This window comes from Papio anubis, chromosome 16, assembly GCF_008728515.1.
Source record: "Papio anubis isolate 15944 chromosome 16, Panubis1.0, whole genome shotgun sequence".
Taxonomy (NCBI): domain Eukaryota; kingdom Metazoa; phylum Chordata; class Mammalia; order Primates; family Cercopithecidae; genus Papio; species Papio anubis.
In genome coordinates, this window is record NC_044991.1 from 15,741,859 (window position 1) to 15,756,034 (window position 14,176).

The window sequence follows — 14,176 nt, forward strand, 5'->3', positions numbered from 1 at the left end:
TCACCCAGGCTTGAGTACAATGGTGAGATCTTGGCTCACTGCAACCTCCACCTCCTGGGTTCAAACAATTCTTATGCCTCAGCCTCCCAAGTAACTAGGATTACAGGTCTGTGCCACCACGCCTGGCTATTTTTTATTTTTTTTCATTTTTAGTAGAGATGGGGTTTTGCCATGTTGGCCAGGCTGGTCTTGAACTCCTGGGCTCAAGTGATCTACCCACCTTGGCCTCCCAGAGTGCTGGGATTACAGGCATGAGCCACTATGCCCGCCTAATGCTTGCTGTTTTAGAAGTTAAAACCGAGACATTTTTAAAACACAAGAATACACGGGCGAAATTCCATTTGCTGTCACAGCAATACTAAGCAATACTAAGCATCACAAGTCATGTAGTCTCTGGAAGACGTCGCCATACACTCATGAGAAAATGAGAGTGCAAAAGGCAAATAGTGCCTTACTGTTATTATGAAAATGGTTTTGACTTAACAGGCTCCCTGAAAGCGTCTCAGGCAATCTCCTGATGTACCCAGGTGACACCTTGAGATCCACTGCTCTTGGGCAATAAAATGTAATGGTTGGGATTATATTTTTCCCAATAAAATTCGTTTTCATTGATATGGACAAGAATCATTTGCATTACCGTGAGCTGTCTATAACTTCTACCCACAGAGAGCTGTAAAATAGCCCAGCTGATTGAAGTCAGCCAAAGGTACTCATCTTGGTAAGAGTAGGTAATCCCTGGAGATCCACGGGATAATACACAGTACTCCAGGGAGAGGACACCCAGTGCTTGGCTTTGTTCGTTTCCAAGTCTTTGTCAGTTTTTTGCTGACACCACAAACCCTCCTCTGGTTTCCCTGGTGACAGGGCCGCCTGACTCTCTCCCTTCTGTTTCTCGTCTGTCCTTACGGCATAAGCTCCATGTCCATCTTCCCTCTGGGCTCTTCCCTTTGGTTCCAAAGAGCTTATTGTAGAAGTTAAAAAAAAAAACATACAGTAAAGAGATTAGCATAATCCTAATTATCCTCTAGGCAATGCAGAAAAGAAAAAACATAAGGATAAACATATTGAGATTTGCTCTTGCTCCAGCACAATTCCCTGAAAGACTTCTTCTAAGCCTGGTATCCTGGGAGTGGCAGTGTTTTCAGCGTGGCAGACGGAGCAGTCAGGAAGCTGGGAGCCCAAACAGCATGAGACAAAGCCGCAAAACAGAGGCCGTGCATCTGTCGGTAAGTCTTTTCTGTCTTACGTCTCACCTTGATAATGAAAGGAAATAAATGTCTTGGTCACAAAATCAGGATCATGGTGTGGAAGGACTTCAAATCTAAACCTTACGGGGGCAGGGGGTGCGTCTTGATGAGCCCAATTGGAAACATACAGAAGACTGGTCCAAGGAGAAGAGGAATCAGCAAAGATTTATCTAAGCAGAGCTACCCGGATAGGGTGGCTAGCAAGTCCTTGCATAAACCAGGATTGCTTTTGGTTACACGTAGTAGAAAAACACTTCCATGGCTTAAACACATAAAGGATTATTTGTCAAATAGACCAAGTGCTTCATCGCCTTTCTTACCACGTAGGCCTATACTCTCATGCTTGTCACCTCATAGTTAGTTGCACCATGGCTGTTGCATCCCTAAGAGTCTTCCAGTAGGAAAGAAGGGGGAAGGGGCAAGCATCACCAAGGAGAAAAGAGCAACATACATACATTCATGCACACATGCACACACACACACACAGACATGCACACATGTGTACATGCACGACTTTTCCTAGAAGGAAAAGCATTCCCTGGGGCTTGTGCTACATCTCGCTGGCCACAGCTGTGTGTACGGTTCTCCAGGCAGGTGGGAAATAGGTTATTTTACCCTTCTCAACCTTTGAAATAGAGAAAGACAAGGAGAAATTGGTTATAAATAGTCTTTGGGTAGACAATTCACAGTGTCTGGCCCAGCCCCCTCGTGAGAAATACAGGGCTGAACAGACTTGACGTAGAACTCAAGGTAAGGAACTAGGGGGTAAAGTGCAGGTCTGCATCACAGCCGATAGGTTCCCGCCTTCCCCTCCACTGCCAATGTCCCTGCCCACTCCGCTTGCCATACTCCTTTGTAGGTGCAGCCATACCCACTCATTATTTCCAGTTTTCTGAATGCACCCCTTTGTTTCACACCTTCATGATTTTTTTTCATGCTTTCCCCTCTGCCTAGGTTGCCTCTCTCTGGTCACCCTCCTCTAGCCACATAGTGCCGGTGCTATGTGCCAGACATACTCCAATGAACAAGATCCCTAGAGTCTCTGCTCTACTTTGACTTAAATCCTCAGGGAAGGGGCAGAACTAAAGATGGAGCCCATTCCTGATGGGCTGTGGGCTGCCTATGGAGGTAAGTGTTGTTATCATGTCCATTTTAGAGTTGAGCAAACTGAGGTTTGCTCAGCAAGTTAAATGCCCATCAAGTTAAATGACTTGCCCATGGTCACAAGGCTTGAGAGTGAAAGAGGTGGAAATTGAACCTGGGTTTACCTGACCCAAAGTCAATGTGTTATGCTACCTTTTACTTTGCCTTTCAAAGGACAGTGCTTCATATACATGTGAAGACTGCAGTCAAATTCTTGAAGAATCGTTCTTCTCAGAAAGATACATCTCTATTCTAATTGCCCATGCCTCCCTAGATTGAGTGTTCTCAAGTGTAGGGCCTGGGCCATATTTAATTTAACATCTTTGGAGTTGAGCGTCTTGTCTGTCACATAGTAAGAACCTCAAAACCCAAGAAACTTTGATTTGATTCCCAGCTCCACCAAGACTGTTGACCTTGGACAATTTGCTCAGTCTTTCTGGCCTCAGTGACTCCACCTATAAAGTGAGCCTCAATTGTAGAGCTTGCTACTATGGTGTCTAACAAGCCTCCCAGATGCTTTATTTGGATCAGAAGTTATGAGTTTAAGATATCATTGCCATGGATGGCAAAGGCTTCAACTTAGTTCTGGTTCCTTGAGGTATTTGGCCATGTAAGTTTCTATGACTTTCAGCCCTGTAAAATGAGGAAAAAATACCTTCCTCAAAGTATTGACAGGAATATAAAAAATAACATACATTATAATAATGAGACTAGCTGCCATTTTTGAGCACTTACCATGTGCGACGATCTCTGCTACACCCCTTCCACGTTATTGCTTGAAGACGTAATAACACAGGAATAAATGTATTATTATTTCCATTTTTCTGATGGTGAAACTGAGAGGTTAAGTAACTTGCCCAAGGTTGTCCAGATGATCAGACCTGATTTGAACTCAGGATTGACCCCAAGGACTGTGCTATTAAATGGCAACTATAAAATGAAGCCAAGTGACTACAAAATGCTATGGAACATTAGTCCATGTACCCAACATAGGTTGCATGATTGAATGAGTCAATGAATGCATACCTTTTCCATCTTTTAGCTACTCCTATTTCATGTCGAGCACAGTGCCATACATATAGCAGGCATATAGTGCTTATTGATAAGGAATAAGGAATGAATGGGCTTTGCGATGGTTAATTTTATGTGTCAACTTGATTCCATCAAGGGTGCCCAGATTAAGCGTTATTTCTGGATGTGTTTGTGAGGGTGTTTCTGGATGAGATTAGCATTTGAACTGGTGAACTCAGTAAAACAGATTGCCCTTCCCTAGTTGGTGGGCATCATACAACTGCTGGATAGAACAAAAAGGCAGGGGAAGGAGGAATTCACCCCTTTTGTTTCCTGCCTGCTGAGTTGAGACATAGATCCTTTTCTGCCCTTGGACTGGGATTTACATCACTGGTTCTCATGGTACTCAAGCCTTTGTACTTGGTCTGGAATTATACCACTGGCTTTCCTGGGTCTCCAGCTTGTGCACACAGCAGCTCATGGGACTTAGCCTCCATAATCATGTAAGCCAATTCCTCATACTAAATCTCTCCACACACACACACACACACACACACACACATATGTATTTATATATTTATATATATTTACATATATTTGTATATTTGTATATATTTATATATATTTGTGTATATATATTTATATATTTATATATTTATGTATATTTATTTATATATTTTATATATTTATATGTATTTATATATTTTATATATTTATATGTATTTATATATTTATATATTTATATGTATTTATATATATTTATATATTTATATATTTATATATATTTTTGTATATATCTGATTGGTTCTGCTTCTTCTTAGAACTCTGACTAATAAAGGCTTATACACCTTTGCATCCTTGTCTTACCGTGCATAACCTGTTCATTCATTCTGCTGATAGTTATTAGGTGCCTACTGAATACTAGAGCTTTTCTAGAGGTTAGAAACAAACCCAGAGCAAGGGATAAAATAATTGCATAGGAAGTAGTTTGCAGACGTGGAATGAAGAGAACCAGGGTATTGCGCCCCCTCCCCAGCCCCCAGCCCCAGTTTTTGAGATTAGCTTATGCTCTTGGAAAAACAAACCAGACACCTGCCTAGTTGATCACGTCATTTGATGTGCTATTTCCCCTGCCTTTGCTGTTCTTCCTGCTGGAGAAGGTCCTTTGCAAGCAGAAAGGAACTCTCTTGTCCAGAGAGCATGTCCTCTCCTTCCTTGTAGCCCACCTCAGCTCAGTTGATCATCTCTGGCTGGTGACACTGCAGTCAATTGCCTGGGAGTTACTGTGAAATTACTCTGGGAAAATTAGGATGCCAAGAGGGAACTGAGCGGGGAGAAGAGGTGAATATTGAGCTGCAAGTGAGGAGCTTTCTGACAAAGACCTGGGGAAACTGTTTACAACGTTGCAATCCATTTGGGGATGTCTGTTTAATTTATATCATCAAAAATGCCTGTGAGATCGTAGTCAAATTGCTCCAGCTCTCAGGGCTTTGGTTTTCTCATCTTGCTTTAGCTTCCTGCTGGCCTTCTACTCCTTGAACACAAGCTCTGTGGCCTCTGAGTCTTTGTTCTTAACACTGTTCGGGATACTCTTCTGTCTTCTCTTTACATGAATGACTCCTCTTCATCCTTAAAGGCTCAGCTTAATGTCACCTCCTCAAAGAGTCTTGTCCAAAGCAGGCATGCCCTACTTAATCCTCCAGTGACTCTGTATCACATGTATCACTTCTGATGTTACTTTCTTCACTTACTTATAAACATGTTCATTATTTATCCTTACTACTACTACTACTACTACTACTACTACTACTACTACTACTACTAATGTAAGCTCCATGAACTGTCCTTCCTTTGTCCCCAGGGCCTGTCCCAGGGCCCAGAACATAGTAAACACTCAATAAATATTTGTTCGGAGAGTCCGTAATAGGTAGTTAGTTAATTACGTTATTTCTAGCAGCACTGATATCCCCATTAGAGAGGGACAGAGATCTGGCCTGGGAGATGGTGGACATCTGGTACCCAAATGCCAGCTACAGCTGTCATAGTGTGACATTCTCTGCTAATGTGTCAACAAATATGTCTTCATTCTCTAGGCAGCAGAAGAGCCAGGGACAAAACAGCATGGTCTGGAGGAATCCGTCATGCTGTTGGGACACAGGGTCTGATCTAGCTGATTTGCCCTTTCAATCCATGTGCAAGACAGGTGCTTTTGACACCTAGAGTAAAGGTTTACTTTCAACTGAATCCTGGTTCGTGGGAGTGAAAAACGAGCTCAGTGTAGTACAGAGGCCTGATTTGAACCTTAGCTTTGCCTCTGAGGAGATGTGTGAGCTTAGGCAAGTCACTTTGCCTCCTTGAGCCTCATTTGTTTTTCTTTCTTTGTGAAGCTGGGAAGATAGAGAGAATTAAATACAATAATGATTGATATAAAGGTGTTTATGAATGTCAAATGCAGTGCAAACATGATTCTCTCCTCCTTTCACCTCTTCCTCCTCCTCCCTCTTCTTCCTCTTTCTACTCCTCCTCTTCCTGACTCATGTGTATTATTCTCTAAGTCCAGACATCTGTTACATAAAGTAAACAGCAGGTTTATTAATATGAAAGGAAGGAAGGACCTGTAGGATTGTACATCTCTAAATCACAAGGGATAGAGGCATGGACATGAGACTGGACACCAGATTTTATTTGCCTCCCACACTAGCCTGCCTGCCTGTCTAGAGATTTTAAAGGGATAACCCTGGAGCAAACATCTTGGACCAATGGCTTCCACTCCTTGGGCCTCATTTCATCTTGAGTAAAGGTGTGGGGTCTATCAGGGATTGCCGAGTTGTTTCTATGCTAGGTAAGAGACTGGAGCTATCTTGGGGCTCCATGGGAAATGGTGCTGGGATGGACTAGTGATGTCTGCCACGAATCTGTCAGGAAGAGTGATGGTGCAGGTGCCCTGTACTGGCCCTCTCTGGTCCAAAGTGCTATTTTGGGCATTTCCTTGCAGTGACTGTCTAACTGAATTGTCACAGTGAGTCAACTCGGAGAGATACATGCAGTCTAATATTTTGTCTGTGACAGAGGTGCAGAGAGAAGTTTCATCAGAGAGTACACCTGTTTTCCAAGACTTAAACCTTAAAGTTTAAGGATTTCCTTCCTAACAGGCTTTGATAATCCATTAGGAATCACTCACTCATGAATTTAAGCTTTTTGGGAAATGATTTAAAATTTTCACCCCAGTAGCCTCCTGGGGAAATGAGTTCTATAAGTTTATTACCTGCTGCATCACCTGGTGCTTCTTTTTAAATTTCTTTTTTAAATCATCCAAGCCATGAAAAGATGGGGGTAGTGGTGGCGTCTGCTTCTAATCAGGAACTGGTGAATGTGCCCATGGTCACCTCGCAGCCTGCCCTGAATTCCGTGGATTTCATTTTTGTGTCTCAGTTTGGAACTCTCCAGAATGAAGAGGCCAATTGTCCAGCTTGTCAGGCAGCAGCCCATCTGTGGAGTGAAGACAGTTCTGACATTTCCAAGTCTGGATTAAATGCTGCCTCCTCTTGGAAGCCCATCCACATTCCCTAGGGCCAGAATCAATCTCCCATTATTCTGAGCAGCAGAAGCACTTGGGGATAATATAAAAACTATCTGCTGCATTTAGAAAAGCTCTTTATACTTTATGAAGCACTTCCAAATCATTTTGGGTACCTTGAATTTATAATAATGATAATGATAATAATTAATAATAGCTAATATTTATACAGTCTTGTGTGTTGGCTACTGTGCTAAGCATTTTATCTCCATGGATTATCTCATCTCCACAGCCAACTTTTGAGAGAAGCACTATTATTCTCATTTAGTAGGTGAGGAAACTGAAGCACTGAGAGATTCAGTTGTTTTCTCAAATTTAAATGTGAGAAAACAGAAGCTCAGAGAGTGTAAGTGAAGAAACCTGGTTCATAGTTTCTATTACATCAAGTTGCTTCCCTCTCTCTTTCTCCCCAACTTTTCTCTCAAGAATATTTCATATTGTGTCATGTATTATCATTTGTTGCTACTTGCTTGCTTTCCTTAGTCCGTTATGAATTACTTGAGGTCAAGGTTGTGCTCGAATTATTCTTGAACATTTACTATTTCTGGCTGGGCACAGTGGCTCATGCCTGTATTCCCAGCACTTTGAGGGGCCAGGGCAGGAGGATCTCTTGAGGTCAGGAGTTTAAGACCAGCCTGGTCAAAATGGTGAAACCCCATCACTACTAAAAATATAAAAATTAGCTGGCGTGGTGGTGCTAGGGTTGGGTTCTCATCTGAATGCTTGATTGGGGAAGTAACTGCTTCCATACTCACAGTTCTTGGTAGCCTGTAATCCCAGCTACTCAGGAGGCTGAGGCAGGAGAATCGCTTGAACCTGGGTGGCAGAGGTAGCAGTGGGCTGTGAGCTGAGATTGTGCCACTGCACTCCAGCATGGGTGACAGATTGAGTGAGATTTTGTCTCAAAAAAAAAATATTATTCCTTTTCCAGAGCATAGACTAGGATGGGTTCACCAAACTCTTTCCTTTTTCTTTGGGCATGAGTGAGGCTATGATTCTCAGCATTTGCATTTCCTATAGTCAGGAGAAACCATGTGCCTGAGTTGATGAGGACAGAAGTGACTTGTCTACTTTCTGGCTTTAATCCTTACTAAAAATCCACCCTTATGGTTCTTTATGTTCTGTTTCTACCCCTGTCTACAAGCTGGATGCAGAGGTTCCAGTGGAAAACTCTGAGGCTAGGGGATGGGGAAGCCACAGGATGGCAGGAGGCTGGGTTCCTGAATGACAGCATGGAGTAGAGCTAAGTTCTCTTCTTATTTCTCTATGACAGGTATTGTGTTCTGATGTGAATCCTCATGAAGGATTTGGGGTTGTTTGTTATAGCAGTGGTCTACCCTGATTAATAAGCCAAGCCCCTAGCCCTTAGCACAGTCAATCAGTGAGTATTCTGCCTACATAGAACCTTGATAGATACATGTGTGTTGAATCAAACTGTCTTGGTCTGCTCCTTTTCTGACTAAAATTTTTCTCCATTTCCTCATTAATTAATTCCTCTAGAATTTATCATGTATATCAGTTATCCACTGCTATGTATAATATATTATAATCTTGTGGCTTAAAACAACTTGCATTTATTATCTCACAATTTCTCTGGGTTTGAAGTGTGGGCATCGCTTAGGTGGGCACTTTGCAAGGTTATCATTAAGGTAATGGCTAGAGTTGGGTTCTCATCTGGATGCTTGATGGGGGAGGTAACTACTTCCAAACTCACAGTTCTTGGTAGAAGTCAGTTCCTTGAGCTATGGGGCTGGGGATTTCAGTTTCTTGATGGTTGTTAGTGAACACTGTCTTCAGCAACTGGAATCTGCCTATAGTTACTTGCTATAAACCATTCCCTAATATGGCTGTTTGCTCTCTCAAAATCAGCAACAGAGTGAGAAATTCCACCAAAAGGGGCACTACAATTTAATGTAACGTCACATAATCACTTATATGTAATCATGTATATCCCATTGACTTAGCTACATACTGTTGGTTAAAAGTAAGTCACGGGTCTCACCCACACTCAGGGGTTTTCAGGTATCCTTTTCTTATTCCCTCCATACTTTCTAATCACCAGCTCTAGCAGGGATGATTAGCACCAGGTGTGTATAGTGTATGATTGTAATTGAGGCAGGGGTTAAAGGGGTGAGATAAGGGGAGCAGCTTGTTGCTGGGGAACTCATTAGGAACTTTCTAATGTCTAGGGGTCTCACAAATGCCCCAGAGGTTAAAGGGATAGGTCTAACCTTCTATTTGAGAAGTGCCATTTCCTTTTTATTAGCCTAAACATAGGAACTCATGGCCCAGGAGGGCCTAATCAGTACTCTGAAGCTGCCCAACAGCTGCCAGTGTCCTGCCAGAGGCTTGGTACAGTTAGTGATTGTCATTGAAGCTGAAAGTAATGAACTAGATGACTCTTGACTATTTGTGTTTAATTTTTAAAAATTATATCACAAAACTGGGGCATGATGAAGGATTGCTGTCAAAAAGGAAAATAGGTGGAAATACATCCTTAGGCACCTAAGGAAGAAAGATTGGGAGGAAAATGGAACCAGTCTCCTGTGAGCTCACTCTGTGTGCCAGGCACTGTTCCCAGCTTTCAGAGGCACAAAGCCATTTAAATTTCATAAGCATTCTGTGTGAGCTAATGTGATATACTCATTTGTCAAGTGGGGAAACTAAGGTTCAGAGAGGTTAAGTAACTTGCTCAAGGGCACACAGCTAATAAGTGGCAGAGGCAGGAATAAAACCTGGCTCTGTTTGACTCTAGGGCAATATAATTGCCCTTGGTGGTGCCAGCATGGGCTCTTTTTACTTACCTTTACTATCTAAACATTTTTAAACTTCTCATCTACGTATAGATTTCAGAGCAGGGACGCACTTCAGGGAGTGCTTGTCTGGGTCTGCCCTGTAGTGAGGTTAGGGAAGGAGAGGAGAGAGGAGAAAGGAAGCAGCAGGTACAGCATTGTCTTCCTACTAGAACGTCTTACAGCCTATGGAGGAAGAGCATAGAAGTGACAGAGAGCTTGAGATCTTCTGGGTAAGGCTTTGAGAGCTGTTGATAAACCCTAATCTTCTTAGAGCATTTTTGAATTGTGTTCTGCAAATTGTCTCCCAAATAGTTTCACTTTGTTCATCTCCACTGTCACCTTCATAGGTCTCCATCATCTTTCTCTTATAGTTAATTGTGACACCAAACAGGTGGTCGGCTTCAGTCTTGTTTCTGTCTGATCCATTCTAAATAGGACAGTTAATGGGATCTCTTCAAAACCAAAAGTTAACCCTTTAAATTTCCTGTTTTGAATACTTCAAGGGCTTCCCTTTGCTATTTACTAGTATTATATTTGAACTTCTAAACATGGTTGACAAGGCCCCCAAATTTTGTCTTCTCTTTATTTCTCACCACTTTTTTCTTGCTCTTTCTAACCAAAAAGAAATTTTTTTTTTCCTAAAATTCTTCATGCTCCCCCTACCATAAGTCTTTGCTTGATATACTCTTGCTTGTCCTAATCCCCACACTTCAGATGATTCTTAAGGACATAGACACATGTTTTTACCTGCCTGGTATTTCCTACCTCTTCTGGAAATTGCACCTTGACTTTTCTTTGAGGAATTGCCACTTTCAGGCCGTGTGATTTAGTAGGAGTGTGACAGTACCCCAGTTCCTGGTCGCAGTGGATCTATGCAGAAATTGACTGTGACTCAAGTCTGGCCAATGAGCATAGCATTGAAGTTCTTGCTGGAGCTCTTGGGAAAGAAGCTTTCTTCCCCCAGAGTGGTTTATCTGAAGCATGCAAAGCTGGAGCTTGCAGAGCCTTCTTTACCACTGCCCTGGAGAAAGCCTCCTTGAGGATAAAGCTCACATAGGGGAAAATAGAACTCAGAGACAAAGGCCTTTTTTTTTTTTTTTGTTATTTCATTTTAACATCTAGATCTAGTCATGTCTAAAGCAAGAAACCCTGCATTTTTCAATTGTATGAATGAATATATTTTCTTTTTTACTTGGTCATTTTAAGTTAGATTTCTGCCATTTGCATTTAAAAGGGACCTGCCTTGAAACACTTGTCTCTCCAGTTAAAGCCTGAAGTTCTTTCTTCATGCCTATTTTATATTTGAGAAGGTTTAAATCTCATTGTTATTTGATTAGTAACTTTTATTGAGCACCTACTAGGTTCTAGGTGCTGGAGAGTCAACAAAACAGGTAAAAACTTCTCAGGGAACATATATTAAGGTGGAGGAAAGAAGTAATAACCAAGATAAATAAAATATATAGTTTATGAATGGTGACAAGAGTTAAGGAAAAAAATAAAACAAATATATGGAGAAATTCCAGCTGTAAGTGGGAAGATAGGTAAATGCAGATTTTGTACAGAGTGGTCAGGAAAGACTCCACTGAGATGAAAACATTTGAGCAAAATTTTGAGGGATTTGAAGGAATTATCTATGTGGCTGTGTTCCAGGCAAAAGGAGCAGCACAATTAAAGATCTAAAATGGGAACATGCTGATAGGTTACATGCTCCTATAGTAATTCCATTTTACCTTTTCAATTACAGATGTTAGGTCAATAGATAGTATATTAGAACATACTCTCTCTATTTATACATTATTTTCTCTGTGTTTCAGTTTGAGGGTTTTATATTGATTGCTTTTTGAGTTGCTAATTTTTTCTTCTGCTCAGTTTGCTTTGCTGTTAAGTCCATTCATTGACTTCTTTATTTCAGATATTGTGATTTTAAGTTATAGAATTTCCACTTAGTTCTTTTCATAAGTGTATCATTTATCTTCTAAAATTCCCCCTCTGACCACTAATCTGCACAAATTTTCTTCTAAAATTCTTTATATGTGTATAATAATTATTTTAAAGTACTTGTTTGCTCATTCTCAAGTCTAAGTCATCCATGGGTCTATCTTTATTTACTATATTTTCTCTTGATTATGGGTCACATTTTCCTGCTTCTTTTCATGTCTCATAATTTTCAATTATGTGTTGGACACTTTGATTAAAAGAACAGTAGAGACTGAATGAGATGATACATTTTATTTTGTTTTCTCCAGAGAGTGCCCACCCTTTTCCATATCACAAAGCTAGGATGAGAGGCTGATCATTCAGATCCCACCATGATCAAGCTGAACTGGGCTGAGTTGAAACCTTGTTTAGTTTTAGATTACTCCTAGTTTCAAATGAAATAACAGATACCTCTCATTTTCTGTTATGCCAGTGTCCAACTTCCTATGCCAGTGTCCAACAGCCACTGGTGAGGGACTGATCCACTGATCTTATCAGAATTTGAGCAACGAGGGAGTTGGTTTGCAGCTTTAGTAAGTTTCAGTTTATCTCCAGATTTAGCCTAAGCACTGCACAAGACTGCAAGATCTATCTCTGCTTTCCAGCTCCTCCCCCACAGCTGCTGGCTCAGCACAATTCCTGTGGGGGAGAACTGTTGCGCCAAAAGATTTATCATTGCATTTGGACTCTTTGAGATTCCAATCTGTCACACCAGCCCACATTGTCACTAAAAGCTTGGTTGGTTTATCCTTGTTCCAGCAAAGCTCCTCTGCCTATGGCAGGCCTTCTTCTCCACCCACACATATCCAGACATGGCAATTGGCCCAGGTATGAGAGTAGCAGTTGCTCTTTCCTCACTGATGAAGGGCTCATTCCTCTCTGGCATTTGGTTCATTTAAACTTTTTTGCATCCACCACTCTTGTGTGACTTTAAAGAGAAATACAATATTGAGTTTATCTGGTGTTTTATTCTGTTATTGATGGGAACATTGGTCCTTGTACATTCTAACTGGCAGTGGATCTCCTAGGATCTCCTACATTAACTTCAGTCACAATAACATTTGTAATTACTTGTAAAATTTCTGACTCCTCAGCCAGTCTATAAGCCTCATGAGGACATTAAATTATGTCTGCTTTGTTCAGTGAAGTACACTTGGTGCAGCCCAGGGCCTGGCACATTGTGGGTGCTCAGGTCTGTCTTCAAGTCCCTGTGTCAGATGCCGGAGCAGCAAGGTGGGTTAGACCATCTCAGTCCTCAAGCTTCTCACAGTCGAGATGTGAGCCTGAGTCAGAGCACACCCATTCCTTCAATTGGCAAAGGACTGTCAAAGCCCAGGTCTTCAGGGCTGTGTATCTAGATTCACTGTGCTTTGAGGAAATCAGGACATGGGACACAGAGGGGCCAAAATCTCTTTTGTCCAGCTGAGCCTTCTTCCATGATCCATAATCCAAGTGCTGCTCTCCTCTTTGGGTGGAAAAACAGCCAGATTGTGGAGGGTGGGTGCCAAGTTTATAGGAAGATTGTTGGTCTGGCTGACCCTGGGTCTGTGGGTCTCAGCTTGAAGAGAATACCAAGCCTAGAAGAGCCTCTACTGAGTGAAGAACCACTGAAATTCAAGTTCACCAGCCTTTGATAGGGGAAACAAAGTCAACATGAGAAAATCATATGCCTCCGGGCACACCTGAGACATAATTTCTACTCAATCTTTATCAACAAGAAGAAGACAATAGTAAGGTTTTATTGGTACTGTCGGTGCTAGGCATTGTGCTGAACTCCTTTTTTTTAAAAAAAATATTTGTTTTTTTTGTTTTGTTTTGTTTTTTGATTTCTTTTGTTTTTTTTTGGAGACAGAATCTGTTGCCTAGGCTGGAATGCAGTGGTGCGATCTCGGCTCACCGCAACCTCCTTCTCCTGAGTTCAAGTGATTCTTGTGCCTCAGCCTCATGAGTAGCTGGGATTACAGGCATATGCCACCGTATCCAGCTATTTTTTTTGAGTGTGTTTTAGTAGAGACAGGGTTTTGCCATGTTGGCCAGGCTGATCTCGAACTCCTGGCCTCAAGTAATCTACCCACCTCAGCCTCCCAAAGTGTTGGTATTACAGGCATGAGCCACTGTGCCCGGGCAACTAAACTATTTTTATATATTATTTAATTAATGTTACTCTGTGAAAGCAGATGTTCTTATACCTGTTTGGCAAGTGACACACTTGGGTTCAGATAGATCAAACTGCTTGCCAAAAGTCACACAAGAAAGTGATGGAACCAGGATAGGAAACCCAGTACCTGATCTCCAAGCCAGTGATTACTATTATTTTTATTTTTTGCCACGTCCATGGCATTGTCTACCACTTCCGTGCAAGGCACTATAAATTCTATTTACAAATATTATTTCTAATTTTCTGAATTTGATAATAGGACATTTAT

General features: G+C 41.5%; 1 long non-coding RNA gene across 1 annotated transcript in view; it reads left to right on the forward strand.

The window, feature by feature from the left end:
- Positions 1–202: 202 nt before the first annotated feature.
- The window catches only part of LOC110740570, a 32,541-nt gene continuing 18,567 nt past the window's right edge, over positions 203–14,176 (forward strand). The window contains exons 1-2 of the long non-coding RNA XR_002515380.2: positions 203–1,226; positions 2,202–2,375. This is a non-coding gene — a long non-coding RNA (uncharacterized LOC110740570). The remainder of the gene's footprint in view (positions 1,227–2,201; positions 2,376–14,176) is intronic.